The sequence below is a fragment of the Delphinus delphis genome, chromosome 14 (genome assembly GCF_949987515.2).
Source record: "Delphinus delphis chromosome 14, mDelDel1.2, whole genome shotgun sequence".
Lineage (NCBI taxonomy): Eukaryota > Metazoa > Chordata > Mammalia > Artiodactyla > Delphinidae > Delphinus > Delphinus delphis.
The window spans coordinates 3,007,581-3,028,992 of NC_082696.1; positions in this window are offsets into that span (position 1 = coordinate 3,007,581).

Below are 21,412 nucleotides of genomic sequence, written 5' to 3' on the forward strand. Positions count from 1 at the left end.
CGGCCCACATCAGAGAGGGTCCTGAGGGGCCCAGACAGAGGACACGGGTCTCGTACCCTGGCAGCTCCCTGATGGGGTCTCGGGAAGCCCCCAGCTGTCCTCTTTCTCTGAGCACAGTGTCCCGAGTACTGGCAAGGACAGAGGCAAGGATTCCAAGTGAACAATGAGAAAAGGTGGGGCAGGGTGTGCAGTGTTCCACGGCTGGCATCTGACCCCTAATTTCCTACAGCGTCGACACCAACAGGAAAAACTGTGCTCTGGAACAAGATTTTGTAAAGGTTCTTGGTTCCTTTAAAGTGACCAGTGTCTCATTAGCAAACAGGACACTTAAAACAAGTGGGTGTTCCATTTATAAGTGAAACCCTCTTCAAGCAGACTGACCAAACGACATGAAAACTTCGTTGCCGTGGGGACTGGACAGGAGCCCTCCTGGGAGCACCGACTCCAGGGCCTGGGCAAGCTCGGTGCTCTTCCTGGGAACTTAAAGAGCTCTGTCTTGTGGAGACATCTGAAGTGTGTCATCACAGCATGGTGGTCAACACGGTACATCAACTATACTCCAATAAAGTTAAAAGAAAAAATGTGGCTCTTTGGTCTACACTGTGAGAGCAGTGCCTGCTCCCTTCAGGTTGTCCTCAGGGCATCATACCTGGGCATTGGGGGTGTATTAGTAGAGAACACTGCCAGCAATGTCAATACGTAAATACGTTAACAATGAACAGGAGTTCACATTTACAGTAACAACAGCTGCACAGCTAAAACATGAAAACACAAGGACTGGGTTGATGCAAAATGTAATTACTCTAAAGGCCCAATGATCCTGTAACCGAGCAGGACCCGATGGGGCCTTCCTGGAACAGGCCCCTCCCCCAGGTCTTCTTCATCAGCTCCGCTCTGAAGTACCCAGATCATAGTACCTGATGCACCTTTCCCGAGTTGTTTTACAGATGCTAAAACCTCCACCAAATGGAAGAAATTAACTACTTGACGACCATGGGCACGTAGCCCCCAGCCCTACTGGCACCTAAGGATTGATCATGTGGACCCCTGTGACCCCGCCCTGTGACCTCACCATCAACCAATCAGAACTGTGCACGAGCTGATCACACACCCTGGGAGCCCCCTGCTCCCTCAGCTGGCCTTTGAAAATGCTTTCCTGAAATGCATCGGGGAGTTCGGGTGTTTTGAGCACCAGCTGTCTGGACTCCTTGCTCGGCGCCTGCAGTGAACGCTGCACGTTCCTTCCCCACAGCCCGGGGCCAGTGGCTTGGCTTTACCGTGCGGGCAAGTGGACCCAAATTTGGGTCGGTAAAAATACATTTCCAGATTTTTAAATTACCACATATAACGTTGTCTCTAAAAATACTCAAGATCTCAAAATATTTTTCATTTCAAATAATAAAATACAGAGAATTTGAAGCTACGAATGCACTATGCCACCTCCATGATAAGGGACACTGACTGTCAGGGCCAAAGTGCCACGAGGGCTTCAGCCAAGGAGCATTTCCTTTCTCTGACAAGTCACGGGACAGAGGTGACCATCGTGAAGTACGTCCTGCACTGCCCCATCTTTCCCACCCACAGCGTGGGTCCTGGGCTGGGACGTGTACCTCCCCGGGAGCAAAGGGTGATAAGCGTCGGTGGTGACAGTTGCCACACGCCTCCCTGCAGAGCTCAGTGACTCCTTTTGTCTTTCTACATTTTCATCCAGGATTTCTTAGTCGTTTTCTCAGGTGCATGTGTAGGGAAGGTTTGCAGACAGTAGCGGGAAAGCAGCAAGCGTTGTTACAACATCTGAGGTCCTGACGCCCGACATTACATCAGAGTTCTTCCCAGTCATTTTGAGGCTGGAGACAGATGGGCTCCAGGCGGGGCATTTACAGCCAGCCTCCCGGTTACATTTCCTGAGGCGGGAGGCAAGTGGGCTCCAGGCTAGATATTTACAACCAGCCCTCTGTTTGTACTTTGAGATAGAAATAACAACAGGACCAGGGTAAATAGTTGGATTTTGCCTCCTGAGGACACTTTAAGATAACAGTCGCGGCAGGAACAGAGAGGAGCTAACCCTTGTTTGAGTAACAGATCCACAGGTCACGTATCTCCCATCCTTGGGGCAAGGGAGACATTGCGCATGTGCAGAAAGGCTCCTTGGGGGTCAAAAAGGAGGGGGCACCACCCCATAATATGTGACGCCAAGGCCACCCATAGGCCTCTGGGCTGGAATCCATCTTGGAAAAAAGTTGCACACGCACGGTGGGGAGGGTCCTGGGGGAGGTCGGGTGTGGAGAAAGATACCAGATAATTGGCCTAAGGCAAACAAAGACCTGGAAGGAGTGTCCTGTCAATGACTTAACGGCCTCTTTACCGGGCTCCTCCTCGTTGGTGGGGGACACCCACACCCTTTCCCTCCAGGGGTGCATCTCTGCCCTGCTTCTGTCTTAACTAAACAAACTGCTTCTCTGTGTGCTCTCCCACTTGTTGTTGTGCCGTGTCTCTAATAATAAACTTGTGCCTGTTTTTACAGTTTTTGCCTCCTTGAGAAATGCATTTTTCTTTCTTTATTTTTCCCATCAGCATTGTTTATTTTTTTAATTAATTTTTATTGGAGTATAGTTGCTTTATAATGTTGTGTTAGTTTCTACTGTACAGCAAAATGAATCAGCTATACGTATACATATATCCCCTCTTTTTGGATTTCCTTCCCATTTAGGTCACCACAGTGCATTAAGTAGAGTTCCTGTGCTATACAGCATGTTCTCCTCAGTTATCTATTTCATACACAGTATCGATAATATATATGTGTCAATCCCAATCTCCCAATTCCTCCCACCCCTCCTTCCCCCTTGGTATCCGTACATTTGTTCTCTACGTCTGTGTCTCTACTTCTGCTTTGTGAATAAGATCATCTGTACCATTTTTCTAGATTCCACATGTATGCGTTAATATACAATATTTATTTTTCTCTTTCTGACTTACTTCATGACACTCTCTAGGTCCATCCATGTCTCTACAAATGACCCAGTTCCTTTTAATGGCTGAGTAATATTCCATTGTATATATGTGCCACATCTTCTTTATCCATTCGTCTGACGATGGACACTTAGGCTGCTTCCATGTCCTGGCTATAGTGAATAGCGCTGCAGTGAACATTGGCGTGCATGTGTCTTTTTGAATTATGGGAGAAATGCATTTTTCAGTGGGGAAGAGAGCCAGGGAAAATTTGCTTGTCTGGTGGCTTGCTGGTCTAGCAGCTAGGATTCCTGGTTTCCATCCAGGCTACCCAGGTTCAATTCCTGGTCAGGGAACTAAGATTGCGCTTCAAGCCACCAGCCACTGCTGCCTCTCTGAGATCAATTTCATTGTCTCAAAATAATTTGTTTTTTCGGGCCCAGGAGAGAGCCAACAAGAGCAAAGCTTGGTGACTGGGGGGCGGTAGCCCCAGGCAGGGCGGTCGCCTTGGAGCCATGGGGGGTGGGAGGAGGGCGGAGGATGGCCTGGGGGGAGGTGCCGGCCAAGGGGCGGCCACGGGGCTCCCAGGATTGTGATGGAGCTCCCAGCTCCACAGAAAAGCTGCGTGAGACTCAGCTACCCTCCCTGGGAGCTTTACTACAAAAGCTGATCTCAAAGCCAAGACCTGCTTGCTGTCAGGCACCTCGGGCAAACGTTCCTTAGGCGGCGGGCACAAAACGGGCTGTTGGTCTATATTCCTGATGGAGCCCGGCTCTGATTCCTCTCAGTTGCTCTGAAGGTCCAGCTGAGGCCATCGAGACAATATTTCAGCCCCAACTAGTATTTCTCACCTAATCATGCATGAGGGCCGCTAGACAGTGGTGTTCTATGTCCAGTTATCGGAGGGCCTTTTATAAACTAGGGCTTTACTCCATTAACTAAGACTATACCCTAACCTGGACATGGGCCCTACTGAAAAGGCAGGATAAATACTCAATTCTTTCCTTTTCTGCCCAATTTTTAAAGTATAATTGGTTCAATAGCTGTTTCAGTTGTAACACATTATTTGGAATTAATTTTTCTGGTGTTTTCCCTTTTGAGCATAACAGACTCACGAATTTTCATAGATTGAAAGTGTTTTTATCAACAGTGTTTATTATCATTTTTTGGCTCAATTGTCGTAACTTTAGCCACTGGGAGCCCCCCTCCAGGTCTCTTGGGCTTTGATCCCTCCTGCCCACTCTGAATGTTCGCTTCCCCACCACGAAGACATTTCTACGTGTATGGGGAGCGCGGGCTCCATGTATATGGGAAGTGGGGTTTGCGCCCTACACACGGGCTCTCGGTACCCACTTGCTGCTAGAGGTACAGGGCTTCTTGGCCAGTTCAGCGCACAGTACTCAAAAGGACTTTAAAAAGAAATCATGCATTCATACTGATACTTCCCTGTCAATTCTACTATAGTACCTCTACTTAATTTCTTTCACTTTCGTAATTGAATCTTTTATACTGAATTGCATTATTTCTAACACAAACGTTTCATTACTTACTTGCTTTACCCAACAATATAAAGAAAAATGGTTTCTCAGTCACACCATTATTACTGTAAACAATGAAAGTACTGAATACAAGCCCGAAATTTCCCTTATTCTTTGTCCTTGGAATGAACGTCCCAAGTATGTAGGTTCCAAGTAATCGTTCTAAATTCACTTAAAATAATCTCTTGTCTCTGCTACGCAAGCACTTCCCCAATGTAGAGTTCAACACAGTTGTTCATATTTATTTTCAATGTGAAGGCTCTTGCATTCTAGCAGCTGCTAGTTCTTAGAAGGTGGCAGCTCCTGGCTCGTGTTCCTAGTACAGGAATTGGAGGCCAGGCAAATGACTATCGGGGAAATTCCATCTCTATGATCGCTTCAGTTCTCCAGTGTAGACGGTGAAGTCTGTCTACACTCATGGGTTCTAGCTGAACAAATCAACTCTACCTTTTCCTACTTAATTTCTAGTACTGTTACAACCTACATAGTTTTTTAATCTTGTACTGACGTGCAAGTTTTATCTTGTGCCCTTTTTGAACTATCACTTTTCTCTTTAAATAGAAATAATAATATCCAAATTTTCTGCATACCACTCTCTGTATTTTCACACCAAGGCTTACATTATATACATTCAAATAATTCTCAGTTAATATTTTCTTAACCACATGCAGTCAGTGTTTAATTTTCTTGTAGGGAGATTTTGAGGAGACACATGGTCCCAAGATTCCACAGGGTAAGCAAAGGCAACACATGTAAAAACAAGCTCTCTTTATTTTTTAAATTTTTGTCTGAAATCCTCTCTTCACTCAGAAGTCAGAATGCAGGGTTTGCTTTCTTAATATATTTTCTAGCACAATCAAATACCCTCTTAAGTAGTTCACCCACCTCAAACCTTACAGTGACTATAGTTATGTCCTTTAAAATACAAATAAAACACAAGAGTTTAGCCAGACCACATGTGCTTAGTTTGCAAGAGCAGCACCACTTTTGACACAATTTTTGCCAAAAGTCAGGGTAAAGGTCCAAGCGAGCCAGCTGGAAGTCTAATGTGTGCAGCAGTGACTTTCGCTGCAATATCTTTGCTTCTGTCCAAGAGTGAAACAAGAGCACGGGGTGAAACACGTTCAAACAGGCTCCAGTCACCTGCCCTGGGCCTGCCGAAGTCCTTCCTCTGTATTTTTAAACCAGCACTACAGATATAATAATCTGCATTATTATATAGATGATAATAACAGTCTATAATGGATGGATCCAGTCTTTCAAGTTTTGCTTCATTTAAATCCAACCACATTCCATTTTCTTCTAAAAGTCTTTCTAATTAAGCCTCCCTGGCAGCTGGGAGGCTTGGAGGGCTCCCTCTGTGCCACACAGCCTCCCAGGTGACCCTGCGTTTGGAAGCGAGCATCCCAGGAAGCAGGCTCTCCACACAGCGTCCACTTTGCGGGTCCACGTGCAGCTTCCGTCACTGAGAAGGGGCGTCAGTTCCGGCAGCAGATGCCCAGGCTTTAATCAGGTGGAGGCCGCTTTCTCACTTGTCCAGTCACATCGCATGGTCCAGGTGTTGGTCCTGGAAACATAGTCTTAAAACCCATTTCCATTCTGCACGATTCCGTGGTGGACCTCAAAGCATTTAGTAAATCCCTTTTCTGCTTAAACTGGTCCAAGTAGATTCCACTGTTTGCAATCAGCAGCTCTAACCATCCTGAGACAAGGAACGTGACGTCTTAGGCTTTATGTCCACAATTCCTGATGAGACATCAGTGGAGCCGTGGGCATCTGGAAATATCCTTTATGATTAGCCCAGTGTAATGTCTTCTTAGGGAAGGCCAGGGGATGGGGCTCCTGACTCCGCAGGCCCAGAGTGCCTAAGGCTGTGAAAGCACTCAAAAATTAAAATGTACTGGAGACAGAGGTGCAAAACAAAATCCTTTTTAAAAATTTGCAGTAATAAATATACGTCTCACATAGACTGAAAGAGCTCCTGTTGGCAGGATAAGTGACTCTCTGCATTTGACTACAATGAAGAGTCTGGGAGTGAAAGAAATTACAGCAGGAGTCACTGGGACATAGATGGAGGAAGGGAAGGGAGGGAAGGAAGGAAGGGAGGGAAGGAAGGAAGGAAGGAAGGAAGGGAGGGAGGGAGGGAGGGAGGGAGGGATGGAGGAAGATATGGCTCAAATGGAAAGAATTCATAGAAGACCAAGTAGGGGACAACAGAAAATCCACACCTAGGGACTTCCCTGGTGGTTCGGTGGTTAAGAATCTGCCTTCCAATGTAGGGGACACGGTTTGATCCCTGGTCGGGGAACTAAGAGCCTGCATGCCTCAGGGCAACTAAGCCCCCGTGCCACAACCCCCGAGCACATGGGTCACAACTACTGAGCACGCGGGCCACAGCAGAGGATCCTGCCTGCTGCAGCTAAGACCCAACACAGCCAAAAATATAAATAAATAAATATTTTAAAAAAGAGAAAACCACACCTAAAAGTGTTACAGCAAAACCCAAGAATATCAAATGAAAGAAAATTCTAAAAGCTTCCAGAGAGAAAGAAGTAATCATCTATAAGTGGGGTGACTAAACCACCTGTAAGTAAGCAGAGTATTATGTCTCAGTTTACGCAGGATCATCCTGGTTTACACTGACCGCCCAAGCTTAATTACTGGTAGTGCCCTCTTCACTCTCAAATGTGTCCTGGTTGAACGATAAATTTTATCTTCACCCTAACCTATAAAGGAGTAAGAGACAGACTGGTAGGGAAATGGTACAAGGGGATACTGGTGTAATGGTTTTAAAGTAGTAAAAGTAAAGAACTTTGAATGTCAGATTTTTTAATCCAAATTGTCACTCAGATGTGAGGATATAAGTATTCTCACTCATATAAAGCCTTAAAAATGTTATCACACAGTGGAAATGCTCTTGAAGGAAGGATTCAGACAAGAAAAGAGACAAATTCAGGAGACTGCTATAAGAGGTGTGGAATTAAGGATAATCAAATGCTTAGGTAAAGTCCACTATAGGACCCAAGTGGGAAACAGACTGTCCATAACAGTCTAGAACTAAAATCTCAGCACTATGGGGATGAGGGAAGAGGGAGACCAAGGGACATGATCGTGGGCAGAAAATCCTGACTTATAAGGGCACAATAAGATATTTCTAAGTTTACTACTACAGGTAAATATGCATAATTATAGGTTTTAAGTAGAGGGTAGCCACAGTAAGAACGAAAATATAATGTTTAACTTTTTAAACTGGCAGAATACTCAAAATGACCAAGGAAAACAGGAAAAGAGAATAAAGGAAGCCAAAAAATAGTTCAATAAAAGCAAAATATGAAATAAGATAAATCCTAGTATATGGTCACCATAATAATTATAAATAGATAAAACTTACAAATATAAAAGATAAAGACTCTCAGATTGACTATTAAAAAAAAATCAATGTCCAATAATATGATGTCTAGAAGAGACATAATTAAAACAGAAAGATACCGAAAAATTGCATATAATGGATGATAAAAATACAAATAAGATGTTAGCAAGTAGAAGTCAATACCACATTAAGAAAATAATTCCCCATGACCAAGTGTGACTTATTCCAGGAAAGCAAAGTTGGTTCAATATTTGAAAATCCATTAATATTATTCACCTATTTACAGATCCAGGAAGACATCATATAATTACAAGATCTCCACATCATATAATTACATCATATAATTACAGACATCATATAATTACAGATGCTGTAAAAACCTTGGAACGAAATTCAGAACACATTCCTGATCAAAATTACTCAATGGATTTGAAAGATGGTTTCTTTTGTTGTTGTTGTTAATAAATTGATTGATTGGTTGACTGATTGATTTTTGGCTGCATTGGGTCTTCGTTGCTGGGTGCGGGCTTTCTCTAGTTGTGAGGAGTGGGGGCTACTCTTCATTGTGGTGCGCGGGCTCTAGGTGCGCAGCTTCAGTAGCTGTGGTGCATGAGCTCAGTAGTTGTGGCTTGCGGGCTCTAGAGCACAGCCTCAGTAGTTGTGGTGCACGGGCTTAGTTGCTCTGCAGCACATGGGATCTTCCCAGACCAGGTATCGAACCTGGGTCCCCTGCATTGGCAGGCGGATTCTTAACCACTGTGCCACCAGGGAAGTCCCCAGATGCTTTCTTAATATGATAATAATAAAGATAACATACATATTCCTTGGTCCTGAAGCCAGCATCTTATTTAATGGGGAAACATTAGAGGCATTTTTACTAAGATCGAGAACAAGGTTAAGGATGCCCAGTATCTCCTCAACTATTCAACACTGTATAGGGATACTAGGCAATGCAATTAGAGAAGGGTAATCAAGTACAGGTGTAAGGATTCGTAAAGAAGAAGTAAAAACTCTCTCTTTGGGTTTCCCTGGTGGCGCAGTGGTTGAGAGTCCACCTGCCGATGCAGGGGATACGGGTTCGTGCCCCGGTCTGGGAAGATCCCATATGCCGCACAGCAGCTGGGCCCGTGAGCCATGGCCGCTGAGCCTGCGCATCTGAAGCCTGTGCTCCGCAACGGGAGAGGCCACAACAGTGAGAGGCCCGCGTACCGCAAAAAGAAAAAAAAAAAACTCTATATATGATATGAAAATATACCAGGAAAACCCTGGAAAATCAATGACAAAACTAACTCAATAAAATAATTTAATGTAGTAGCAAGATATAGACCTCACATACAGAAATCAAGAGTTCTTTTACACAAACAATAACCAATTGGAGGACACGGTAGTAGAGAAAACCCTATTTACAAAAGCAACAAAGGAGATGAAATACTTAGGAATAAAAAAACATGAAATATGCAAAAACTATAGGAGGAAAACTTTAAAGTACTCTGGAAAGACACAAAAATAGACTTGAACAGATGGAAAGACACCACCTGTTCTTGGATAGGATGATTCAAACTTAGAAAAATGTCAGTTCTCCCTAGATTAACTTATGAATGCAGTAAAACCCCAATAGAAATAAAAATATCCATAGGCTTTTTTTATGGAGTTAGACAAGTTAATATTAAAGTTCATTTTGGGGACTTCCCTGGTGGAGCAGTAGTTAAGAATCCGCCTGCCAATGCAGGGGACACGGGTTCGAGCCCTGGTCCGGGAAGATCCCACATGCAGCGGAGCAACTAAGCCCGTGCGCCACAACTACTGAGCCTGTGCTCTAGAGCACGTGAGCCACGACTACTGAGCCCACAAGCCACAACTATTGAAGCCCGCGTGCCTAGAGCCCATGCTCTGCAACAAGAGAAGCCACCGCAATGAGAAGCCTGCGCACCGCAACAAAGAGTAGCCCCCGCTCACTGCAATTAAAGAAAGCCCGCGTGCAGCAACAAAAACCCAATGCAGCCAAAAATAAATTTTAAAATGTTTTTAAAGTTCATTTGGAAAATTAAACATGTAAATATAGCTAGGAAAATACTAAAAAAGAAAAACTATGAGGGTGGCTTATCTCTGCCAGAAACCTTTTAAGTTACAATACTGTGGTGCGGGGGAATGAGCAGACAGAGACCAGTGGCAGAGAAAAGGAAGCCCAGGGATAGATACAAGCACATATGAAAATTTAATATACTCAGGTCACTGGGGCAAAGAATAAGTCAGATTGAAGTGGATTCTCAATAGCAAAACAGGACACCAGAGGACTTTGATAAAGTAAGAGAGTGGCATGGACATATATACACTACCAAACGTAAAATAGATAGCTAGTGGAAAGCATCCGCATAGCACAGGGAGATCAGCTCGGTACTTTGTGACCACCTAGAGGGGTGGGGTAGGGAGGGCGGGAGGGAGACACAAGATGGAGGGGATATGGGAATATATGTATATGTATAGCTGATTCACTTTGTTATAAAGCAGAAACTAACACACCACTGTAAATCAATTATACTATTATACTCCAATAAAGATGTTAAAAATGAAAAAAAGAAGAAGAAGAAGACAGTCAAAACTCTAAAAAAAAGAGGACTTTGATAAATGTTGCTGGGACAACTGGGTAGCCATTTGCAAATAGACATTGTCACAGTCCTACGTCACACCTTACAGGAGGATAAACACCAAATGAAACAAGGACATAAGTGGAAAAGGAAACCATTCAAACACTAGAAGAAACCATGGGTGAATTCCTCTTTAACATTAGTGGACAGAAAGGCTTTTTAACTATGACTCAAAATTCAGAAGTAATACAAAAAAAGGTGATAAATTTGACTTACCAAAATAATTTTAAAATTTTGCATGGCAAAAGCACTATATGCAAAGTCAAAAGGCAGCTGTCAAGCTGGGAGACAACATTTGCAACTCATGTTACAGAGAAAGGCTAATAACTATAATATATAAAAAACTCTTTAAAATCGAAGAACAAAGAACAAAATTGTGATACAAAAATAGGAAAAATACACCATCAGACAATTCACCTAAAAGATATTAAAATGGTACTTAAATGTATGGAAAACATGTTCACACTCACTCATAATTAAAGAAATCAAAATAAAACAACATTGAAATATTTTTTACCTGTCAAATTGGTCAAAATAGAAATGCCCAATGATGCATCGTGTTGTCCAGGCTGTAGGCAAACACACTCGTACCTGTGACTGGTGGGAATGCAAATCTGTGTAACCTGCCTTGCGGGGGAATTCAGTGATGCCCAGCAAACCTACACACACGGACTCTGGCCCAGCAATCCTCTGCTTTACCCTGCAGATTCATTCTGTGACAGGCAGGCTCTGCAACGGCTCCCCGGCATCCCACCGCCTGGAATTCAGGTCCCCGTGCACTCCCCTTCTTCGAGTGTTACCTGGACCTACTGACTCACCTCTAATGAACAGAATGTGGCAAAGGGATGGAATGCCACGTCTGACATTAGGCTGCAAAAAGCCTGTAACTTGGGTCTTGTTCTGTCTTGCTCGCTTGCGCGGATGGAAGCCAGCTTCCCGTGGATGACCTGGGAACGGAGAGCAGCCTGCAGCCAGCAAGGCTCTCAGCCCAGCGCCACTACGTGACTGCATCCTACCAACAGCCGCGTGAGTGAGCCTGCACCTGGGTCCTCTCAGCTGAGACCACCGCCCTGCTGGAACCTCGACGGCGCTCTGGGACAGACCCGAGACAGATGACCCAGAGAAGCCGTGCGTAGATCCCTGACCCCCGGTTTCCGTGAGGTGATGAACGTTCGTTGTTTTAAGATATTATACTTGGAGAGAATTTGTTAGGCAGCAGTAGATAGCTCATAACTCCACATACACTTATGTATATAGTATGTGTGTGTATGTGTATATAGTATGTGTGTGTATGTGTGTATAGCATGTGTGTGTGTGTGTATAGTATGTGTGTGTATGTGTGTATAGTGTGTGTGTATGTGTGTATAGTATGTGTGTGTGTGTATGTGTGTGTATGTGTGTATAGTGTGTGTGTATGTGTGTATAGTATGTGTGTGTATAGTATGTGTGTGTGTGTATGTGTGTGTGTGTATGTGTGTATAGTATGTGTGTGTGTATGTGTGTGTGTATGTGTGTGTGTGTGTATGTGTGTATAGTGTGTGTATCTATATATGTATGCATTGTTATTCATTGTAACATTATTTGTTATGGAAAAACATGTAGAAAGAACCTAAGTAGTCATTAAGAAAACTGCAGAACACACTGTAGCATTATGCAGCTGTAAAAAAAAAAAATGACCTCCAAGAACCGATATGGATATTCCAGAATATAGTGCTAAGTGACAAAAGTGAAATACAGAAGGGTACCTTAGAATACCAGCCTCATGTAAGAGAGGAGGGTGACGCAGGAGAATACGCATGTATCTGCTCTTTGTGCAAAAGAAATGCAGAAGCACAAACCAGAAATTAATGAGATTAGTCACCAGCCAGGGAGGTGTGGGAATGGGGTGGAGACAGTGAAGGGAAGGGAATGAGGAGAAGGAGGTGAGGGGAGAGAGACACCTCTGTGTGTCCTTTGGTTCTAGAACAACTCCCTCAAATAAGTACTTAAAGTCAGCCAGGATGTGGGGTAGCCCGGGTATAGTGCACAGGTTCCAGATGAACCTGGCTGTGGGGAGACTGGATGACACAGGCAGTGAAGCGAGTGGGGAAGAAAATCACTAACCCGTTACGTTTGGAAAACGGTACATCGACTACACGGTGACGCTCAGGACAAAACGATCCACATTCAAATATCTCACTCTCGTTCGGAAATGTGATTCCCAAGGAGTGAGGGTAAAAAATTGTGAACTGAATTACGTTTAATCTAGGATTGAGCAAATATGTAAATACACCACGGATGATAAAAGCCAGGTTTCTCACTGTCAGAAAAAGACAGTTATGAGCCAGGCAAAGGGGAGGACAGGATGAATGGGAGGTGTAAGAATCAACTCATGGTGTCTATATATTGATCCAGTTCTGTCTGCTTGGGTGGCTGAGAGTCAAGGACACCCAGGGGCAGCACAACCTAGAGGTCAGATACCCGCTTCTAAGTATGAGTTTCCAATAAAAGCAACAGTACTCCTTGGAAAATGGTCAACTCCAGCGTGGGGTTAGGAAAACACACGATGAGCTTGGGACATTTTTATGGTGCCAGAAGTTAAGGAAGTGCTGGAAAAATCATGAGGGCATATGTTGAAAGAACACAGGAGCCTGCTTGAAGAGCCCCAGTGGCCAAATCTGGGACAGTTTTGGCAATAAAATAATGATAGTAATTTACTAATCCATAGAATGAAATCAATACCCATAAGTCCATAGTCATATCAATGAAGAACGAATGAATGAACGGATGAATGAACGAACACACACACACATACATGCATACATACATGCATGCATACATGCATACAGCAGAGAAGGGACAGTTCTTCCTTACAGTAGAATTACAAAGGTAAATGTAAATGATGGAAATAGAAAATTTCCCTTAGGCTGACACCACAGTAATAATGGGCCTAGGCCAGAACCATCTACTGGTGCTAAACGTGGTGGGTGTGGGCATGATGAGGAATCATAGCTGCAGTCTCAGTGTATCTCCTCCAAGGTGTGTACCAATTACAGATGGGAAAACAGTGACTCTACGGCGAGGACACGCGGCTGACGCCACTGGAATAAAGTTAACAGAAGAGTCGTCCCTCATTATCCGAGGCTGATTGGTTCCAGGACCCCCTCGGACACCAAAATCCGCAGGTGCTCAAGTCCCTTGTATACAATGGTGCAGTATTTGCATATAACCCATGCACATCCTTCTATACTTTAAATGTCTCTGGATAACTTACAATGCCGATTAAAATGCCAATGCCGTGTAGTTGTAAGTACGATGTAAATACTATGTAAATATTTGCTGACACCTGAAACTTAAGGTTTGCTTCTTGGAACTTTCTGGAAAAATTTATTTTTAATGTTTTCATTCAACCTTAGTTGGTTGAATCCACCAGATTGGGAACCCATGGATACGGAGGACCGACTGTGTCTGTAATAAGACATATCAACACATGTCTTTCCGGACAGGATGCACTGAGAATTCTGCGGTATTCTTGCCCCAGAATGCATAAGCTCAGTGTAATTGTGAGGCAATATCACATTAGCCCAAAGCAAAGGACATTCTACAGAATCACTCGCCAGGAATCTCCCAAAGTGCTCAGGTTGTGAAAGAGGAAGGAAGCCTGCAGACCCGCTAGGGGCTGAGGAGTCGTGGCCGCCGAACCCATTGGGACTGGGTCCCGGACACAAAGAAGCACGTTAGGGGGACAGTTGGAGAAACACGAATAGAGTCCACAGCTTAGTTAATGGTGTTGCATCCACGTTAATTTCCTGGTTTTATCCCTGTGGTCTGGTGATGTAAGATGTCAACATTAGGGAGAATTAGGTGAAGGGTATGAGCAAACTCTACTATAAACATTATGACATTATAATAACAAGTGTATAGGAAGCACTTAAGATGCTCTGGGTACTTTACATCCCACTGTGTTCCCTCTTCCACAGATAGAGACTGGACACAAAGAGGTTAGATAGCTTGTCTGCGATCAGTCACACAGCACGGGGCTCAGGGTTTGAACCCAGGTCTTTAAGACCAGAACCCACCACCCAACCACTAAGCAACATGGTCAACCTCAGTCCCCACTAATCGTGGAACGTTCACCTAAGACAAGTTCTGTCTGACGTGTTAATTGCCAGTAGTCGCAGCAGCAAAGACGTCTGTCTTACTTTACCTGATCTCAGCTCAAGTTCCATAAGAAGAGTACGGGCATCTGCCGTCCAGCTGGAGCTTTCCTAACTGGAACTCAGATAACACACAACAGTCAGAGAAAATAATTTTCATCCTGTGGAAGCAACACAACCAGTACGAGAGGAAGTCCTTCCAGAAAGCCTGGAGCACAGAGCTGCCTTCCCAGGTGCAGGCCTAACCCTCTGCGCTTTCCCCTGTTTACACTGGCACTTGTGGGCTGGTCCCCAGGCAAAGGTGCAAGATCAGGGCCAAAAGAGATAAAGGGGATGGGGCTTCCCTGGTGGCGCAGTGGTTGAGAGTCCGCCTGCCGATGCAGGGGACGCGGGTTCGTGCCCCGGTCCGGGAAGATCCTACATGCTGCGGAGCGGCTGGGCCCGTGAGCCATGGCCGCTGAGCCTGCGCATCCAGAGCCTGTGCTCCGCGACGGGGGAGGCCATGGCAGTGAGAGGCCCACGTACCACAAAAAGAAAAAAAAAAGAAAGAAAGAAAGAAAGAAAGGGGGTGGAGTCTCCTAAATACGAGTTAGAAAGAAAGAAAGAAAGAAAGAAAGAAAGAAAGAAAGAGAAGGGGGGGGAGGAGGGAGGAATTTGTATATCGTCAGTTTTAGCAGCCAATGAAATATTTGGGGTTTTCAATAAAATACACAAATCATTAAGATCTCCTATGCCCTCCACCTGTCTGCAGGGAGGACACTGCTCTTCCTGTGTTAAGTTGTGATGCCCCAGGGACACAGTCACTGGGTTGGGCTGGAAGAGACTCTGCCCCCGGCTTTGGGAGCAAGGAGCACCTGAGGGAGAAGGTGGAAAGCGCAGACACCTGCTTCTCCTCCCGGATGCAGGTGGTTCCCAAAGCGGCTTTGCCCTCCTCGGCTCTCTCCAGGCTTGAGACTCTTTTGTGGCCAAATTACGCCCCCTTGTGGCCTCACAGATTCAAACCCTGAGGTCATGGAGTTGTGATTGTGTTCAGCTAATGTTTGTTGTAAGGAATACGACAACACTTGTAAAAACACAGACATCCTCCTTATTAGAATCTCCCTTTCGCCTCCTAACATACACATGAAAACCTGGGACAAAAAGCTCACACGTTTCTGAGATGCAGCGTCTGGGCCAGTTCAGGCAGGGCCAAGCCTGTCTGAAAACAAAGTGCTTTAGATTGTACAACTTTTATTTGTTTGTTTGTTCGTAACCAACCCTTCTGCGAGAGTGATTAACAATGAAATTGATGCAAAAACAAATCTACCCCTTAACCACCTTCTGCTTCCATAACTATCTCTGGACAGGAAACGCAAGTGGTGAGTGAAGAAGACCCTGCATGTCAGGAAGGATGTCTGGGAACCGTCCTCGTGACCTCTCTCCCACTCAGGCCGAGCAAAATGAGCCAGTCTCGTCACCAACGGTCTGTTGATGTGGGTGACGTTTGCTCAGCTCTTAACCAGCTGTAAGACTGCAAGAATGTTACTGAATGAGGATGCTTGCCTTATTTATGTAAAAAGGAGGAAAGATGAGATAATTTCTAGTGAACTGTTGGAGTTATAACTTTTTGTTCGTTCATTCATGCAAAAAATATTTATGGAACATTTACTATGTTCCATGACTCTCCCAGACTCTGGGAATACATAAAGAAAAGGAAACAAACAGAATGACATCGATGCGGTACCTGAGTTCAACAAGCTTACCCTGAGGGGAGCTGTTCCCCCTCTTCGCTGGGAAGAGTGTACAGTGTCATGGGCAGGGATACCACAATCACAAGTCCAGACTCTGATCCTAGGAAAACCATGCAGAGAGCTGAGGAAATCACCTTGTACCTGCTCAAACACCTTATAGCTTATGGAAAAATGACCCTCTACTTACTGCAATACACCAACCGCCGGGTAAAGCCGGAGAGCCCCCGTGGACATTTAATCCAGGTATACAGGTGTGCTCCCATGGCAAAGGTTCTAGAAGGATTACTGAAAGGCTAGTTAGAAAACTAGTGCACACATCTCTGGGTTACCCTGGCTTTTATAATAATTGTCACAAATCATCCCATTTACATCAAGAGAAACTCATATAAGCACCTAGAATGGACAGTTTGCCGTTTAACTTTTTAGGCACTTTTATCAGCGTCAGTTATATTTCCTGCACTTGCAAGAGCTTTTTATACAACATATGAAAAGTCCCTGCCTAAATTCCTGTAAGATACATTCACTGTTCCGATGATAGGAAAACAAAGACAGACTTGACAATCGTGACAGACGTCTAATACATTTTCTGAAGTTGAAATATGCATTAGTTTGGCGTAAAGATAGCTTGCGATTCAGTCAGCCCACATAATGGAGTACCAAGAAGGAGAGTGCTGGGTGCTAAGTGAGACCCCAGCTCATGCATCTTGGATGTTAATATTCTTTGTAGCAGCGCAAAACAGATGTTTCCTTTTAATCTTTGCTTATCTTAACACAAATTTGCAATTCATTTTCTTAACCAGGGAATAGAATTTCCAAAAGATGCAATCAACGAAAAGTGCATGAAATAATGTTATTTCTAAGCAGAGACATGAAGTAAAAAAACAGCAACAGGAAACCTGCACAAGGTCACAGCACCTAAGAGGCCAGGCTGGAATATAATTACAGGTTCATCCAAATAAATGATGCTAATACCCATCATCACTGAGCAAGCGTTCAGTGTGTAGCAGGCGCAGTCCAAGATCACTACTTCACAACATGCCTATCATGTCGGTACTATTATGATTCCCAATTTACAGAGAAGAAAAAGGAGACAGAGACAAATATGAAGTGAACGGGTCATATAAGTGACAGGATTCAGAGACCCAACATTGGTATAAGCGGTGCCCAAGCTGTCTGTAAACTGACTTCCTCTTCAGCCAAACCAGCTTCAAGGACTCAGGGGTATGGGTCTAACTCAGCGCTCTCTGTTCCCACATGAGTCCCCCTGTGGCCAGTAACCTTTTCTGGCCACGGCAGCTGTAGCTGCATCTCCCCGCCCCACTCACACTGGCCGGCTGGTCATGGCTGCTGCTGACGGTGGCTTAGCTCCTGACACTGACCTTGCAGGTGGCCCCACGGTGGTGCTCACTTCTCCTTGGTTCCCAGGCTGACTGCCCCTCTCACACGTAACCTCAGTGAAGCCACTCGAGTGTTGGCTGAGTCCTCTTGGGGAATGGCCGCCTCACATCAGGTCACACCTGTCCGCAGGGGCAGTCCTGTCCAGTGACAGATGGACGCAGAAGTGGAGGCCCGGACCTTTGCCCTCATGATGGGTTGCCTCGCGGGATGGGCTCGAAGCCTCTGCCTAGACTCTATGCCATCGTCTGGGTGCACACCTGCTCCTGTCACGCCCCTGCCGGGGCTGGTCCTGCGTCCTGCACACAGACACCTGCCGCACTGTCTCCGTGGGAACCCAGTCGGGGCAGGTGGTAAGGACCTGACCTGTCTGTAAGGGAGCCGCACGCAGGCGTGAAAGCCGAGGGGCTGTCACCTGCGTTTCACTGGTCAGCGGGATGGGAGCCGCATCAGAGTAGGAGAAGGGATGCCCGCCGAGGGGGGCCGAGGCTTGGGCTCTGCAGAGAGAGTTGAGATGGAGAGAGAAGAACGGAATCGATACAGATTTGGAAAGTAAGGTCTCTGGAATTGGGCAGCAAATCCTTGTTTTTATACAAGTATCCCTCCAAATCCGCCTCCTGAATGAGGCTGCCTCGGGATCTCCCTGTTTCCCTAGTGGAGGCCAGCGCTTGCACACTTCGCTGTGCATCACCCGAGGGGCCCGGTAGCGGGAAGCCCTCGCTCCAGGGTCTGAGGCTCTACGCTTCCAAAACAGCCCCAGGTGCTGCCTTCAGGGGCCACGCATGTCCAAAGTTAAAATTCGCCCTGTGCTGTCTTGCTTGTGTTCATTTATGATTAAATATCATTTCAAAATTAATTTGTAACTTCTTCAAGGGTGAGATAGTATCTTTTTCTTCTCTGAACAAAATAACAAGTACCCAACAAACGCACGTTAATCTGCTAATCCCTTAAAAGGCAGATTGGGGTTATTTTTAGTTGGATTGTCATTTACTTGCACTGGCACACACCCTTTTTCTATAGATTGCATCCTGGTCGCAGTTACCATGGGAACATATTTTAACCATGCGTGTAATACTGCAGTCATGTTTCCATCATCCGGGAGGGATATAGCAAATGGAGGGAGAAATAAATGATCAAAATGCTGGAGTTACCTTTGCTTTTAAGCAAGCAACATCCAAAACTCGTTTATAGCTGGTTCACTCATTCAAAGTCGTGAGAGGGTCCCTTGCTTTGAGGCACTAGTAAAGGAGTTTCCTGAAGACCTCAAATGGACATTAATAGGGTGACTGGAAGCTCCATTTGCAGCAGAGCTGTGACCTCAGCAGGGATTTTATGGCTGACAACAGCACCTGTTGACAGAAAGACAGAAAGAGCAGAGTTCTGTTCTTACCTACCAGGCTCTCTGCTCTCTCTCAGGAAACAGGATTTGGGGGTGGCATTTTCTCTCGTCAAGGGGTTTGAGTTGCAAAAACTTTTCCCCTGGGGAATTCCCTGGAGGTCCGGTGGTTAAGACTTGGCCTTTCAATACAGGAGGTGCGGGTTCAATCTCTGGTCGGGGAGCTACGATCCCACATGCCTCGGGTCCAAAAAAGCCAAAACATTAAAAAAAAAAAAAAAAAAGAAGAAGTAATATTGTAACAAATTCAATAAAGACTTTAAAAATGGTTTACATCAAAAAATCTTAAGAAAAGCAAAAAAAACCTTCCCCCCTGGAAAGATATAATGCCCAACAAATAATCATAAAAAGAATCACCTTTGTGTCTTTCCTTGGAATAACACATTTGAGCAAAATTAAGAAGCAGGATATTTTCCAAAAGAGCAGATCTTTGGGGGACACACCCCTTCACTCAGCACTCAGTGGTTCACGCGGCTCAGTGTGTGAGAAGGGAGCCTGAGGGTCAAAGCACACTGCACACCACTTAGCTCACACATGGCAAAGGTTCGGACCTTCTCCTCCTCAGTAGTGGAGTGAGGCCCCGTGAGCACCCACGGTGGAAGAAACGCCTGGCTTATCTGGGCCGTTTGAACGCTCAGCTGTATCTTTCTAGACCTCACCAGCCCGCTGAAGGGACAGCTACACACAGAACGTGCTCAACACATAATTGTTCATTTATTGACACCTAGATTTACTTTCACCCCTACAATGAACTTTAGACGTCGTATTGAGGCAAATTATGTCTCAGATCCTTTAAACGTGCTCTCGTTACTGTTACTCATGTATTCATTCTATAAACATCCTCTGAGCTTCCATCACGGGGTGGGGTCTGGACACGAGGCAGTCTAGTGGGATGACCGACCTCGGCCAGGCAAAGCTGGGGAGAGACTGGTGACCCCGCTTAGGGCTGGACAGAGCATGAGGAGGGCTCTGGGCTCGGACCCCTGGCCACGTCGTAAAAGGTCCGGGAGGGCTCCCCTGAGGAGGAGACCCAGAGGTCAAGTGGGCATTGGCCAAGAAAGGAAGTTTGGAGGAGTTGGGGGTGGGCCTTGGGGGACACGGGAGGCAAGATTTCAAGCAACGAGAACAGGCCTGAGGATGCTGCAGACGCTGAGCACGGAGGCCTGGCTAAACAGGTGGGTCTCCACGTGTGTTTACACGGTGTGCGTGCAGGCATGCACGTACGTGTGCCCCTGTCTGTGTTGTGGAAAGAAAGATGTGGTGATGCGTGAGGCTGGAGAGAAGAGCCGGGGCTGGGTCAGGACCAGCTCTGTGCGCTTCTCTAATCTACCCTGCCCTTTGTTATCACCATAGTGCCCTTTTCTCTGGGGCTGGAGTGGAGTCCTTGGAGGTTTTTCAGCAGAGGAGTGAGATGAATAGATTTACAATGACCTCCACGCCATGTGTGGAGAACGGCCGGCTGCGGGGCCAGACGAGGGACTGGCTGGAGCTGACGTCGGCCACTTCTGTGCCGTGTGTGTCCTGGGACAGTGGCGTTGCCAAACCACATGCTGTTTGCCCGCCCGTCTGCCTTCCCCTGGGTGCGGGAGCGGTCTGGCGATCATTTCAGGGTCCCTGCTGACCCGGGAGCGTGGCAACGGCGCCCGCCTCCTGTTCCAGCGGGACACTCTGAGTGTCGCCCTTATGGCAGGGCTTGTCAGGGCGCTCGCTTTGTTTCCAGGGGTGTGGTCGGGAGGCAGAAAGGAATGAAGGTCTCTCCATCCCCACCCCTGCACAATGACAGCTGGTCCCCACCCTCTGCCTGGGGCAGCCTCACGGCCTTAACGGGCAACCGACTTGGTTCACTCACAAAGCATTCTGGGGCCTCAGTCCTCAAGGAAGAAAAGCTATTGTGCTACATTTTGTGCCCAGCTTTGCTATCATGTCCAGAGAAGGGATTAAGGCAAGCTTATGAGACAGAGACAAGGGCCCATGATGAACTGTCACCAGCTCTATCCCAACTCATGGCTGCTGCACTTTCTAAGGCCTTTCTAGCCGCTCAGGGGCTCAGATTCAAGTGTAATTTCCTACCTGAATTGTCACTGGAGAGTGTCTGATACATGTTTCTACAAAGTACTGTATGAAACTTAAGAAATGGGAATAGGAAACTTGAGATGTTTTGTATGGTCTTTGTTTCAAAATGCTTAAAATGTTTCCATGGGGAAGGGTTCCCGCAGAGGCTCACCAGGTGTTACCTCTCCTAAGGCCCCTCTG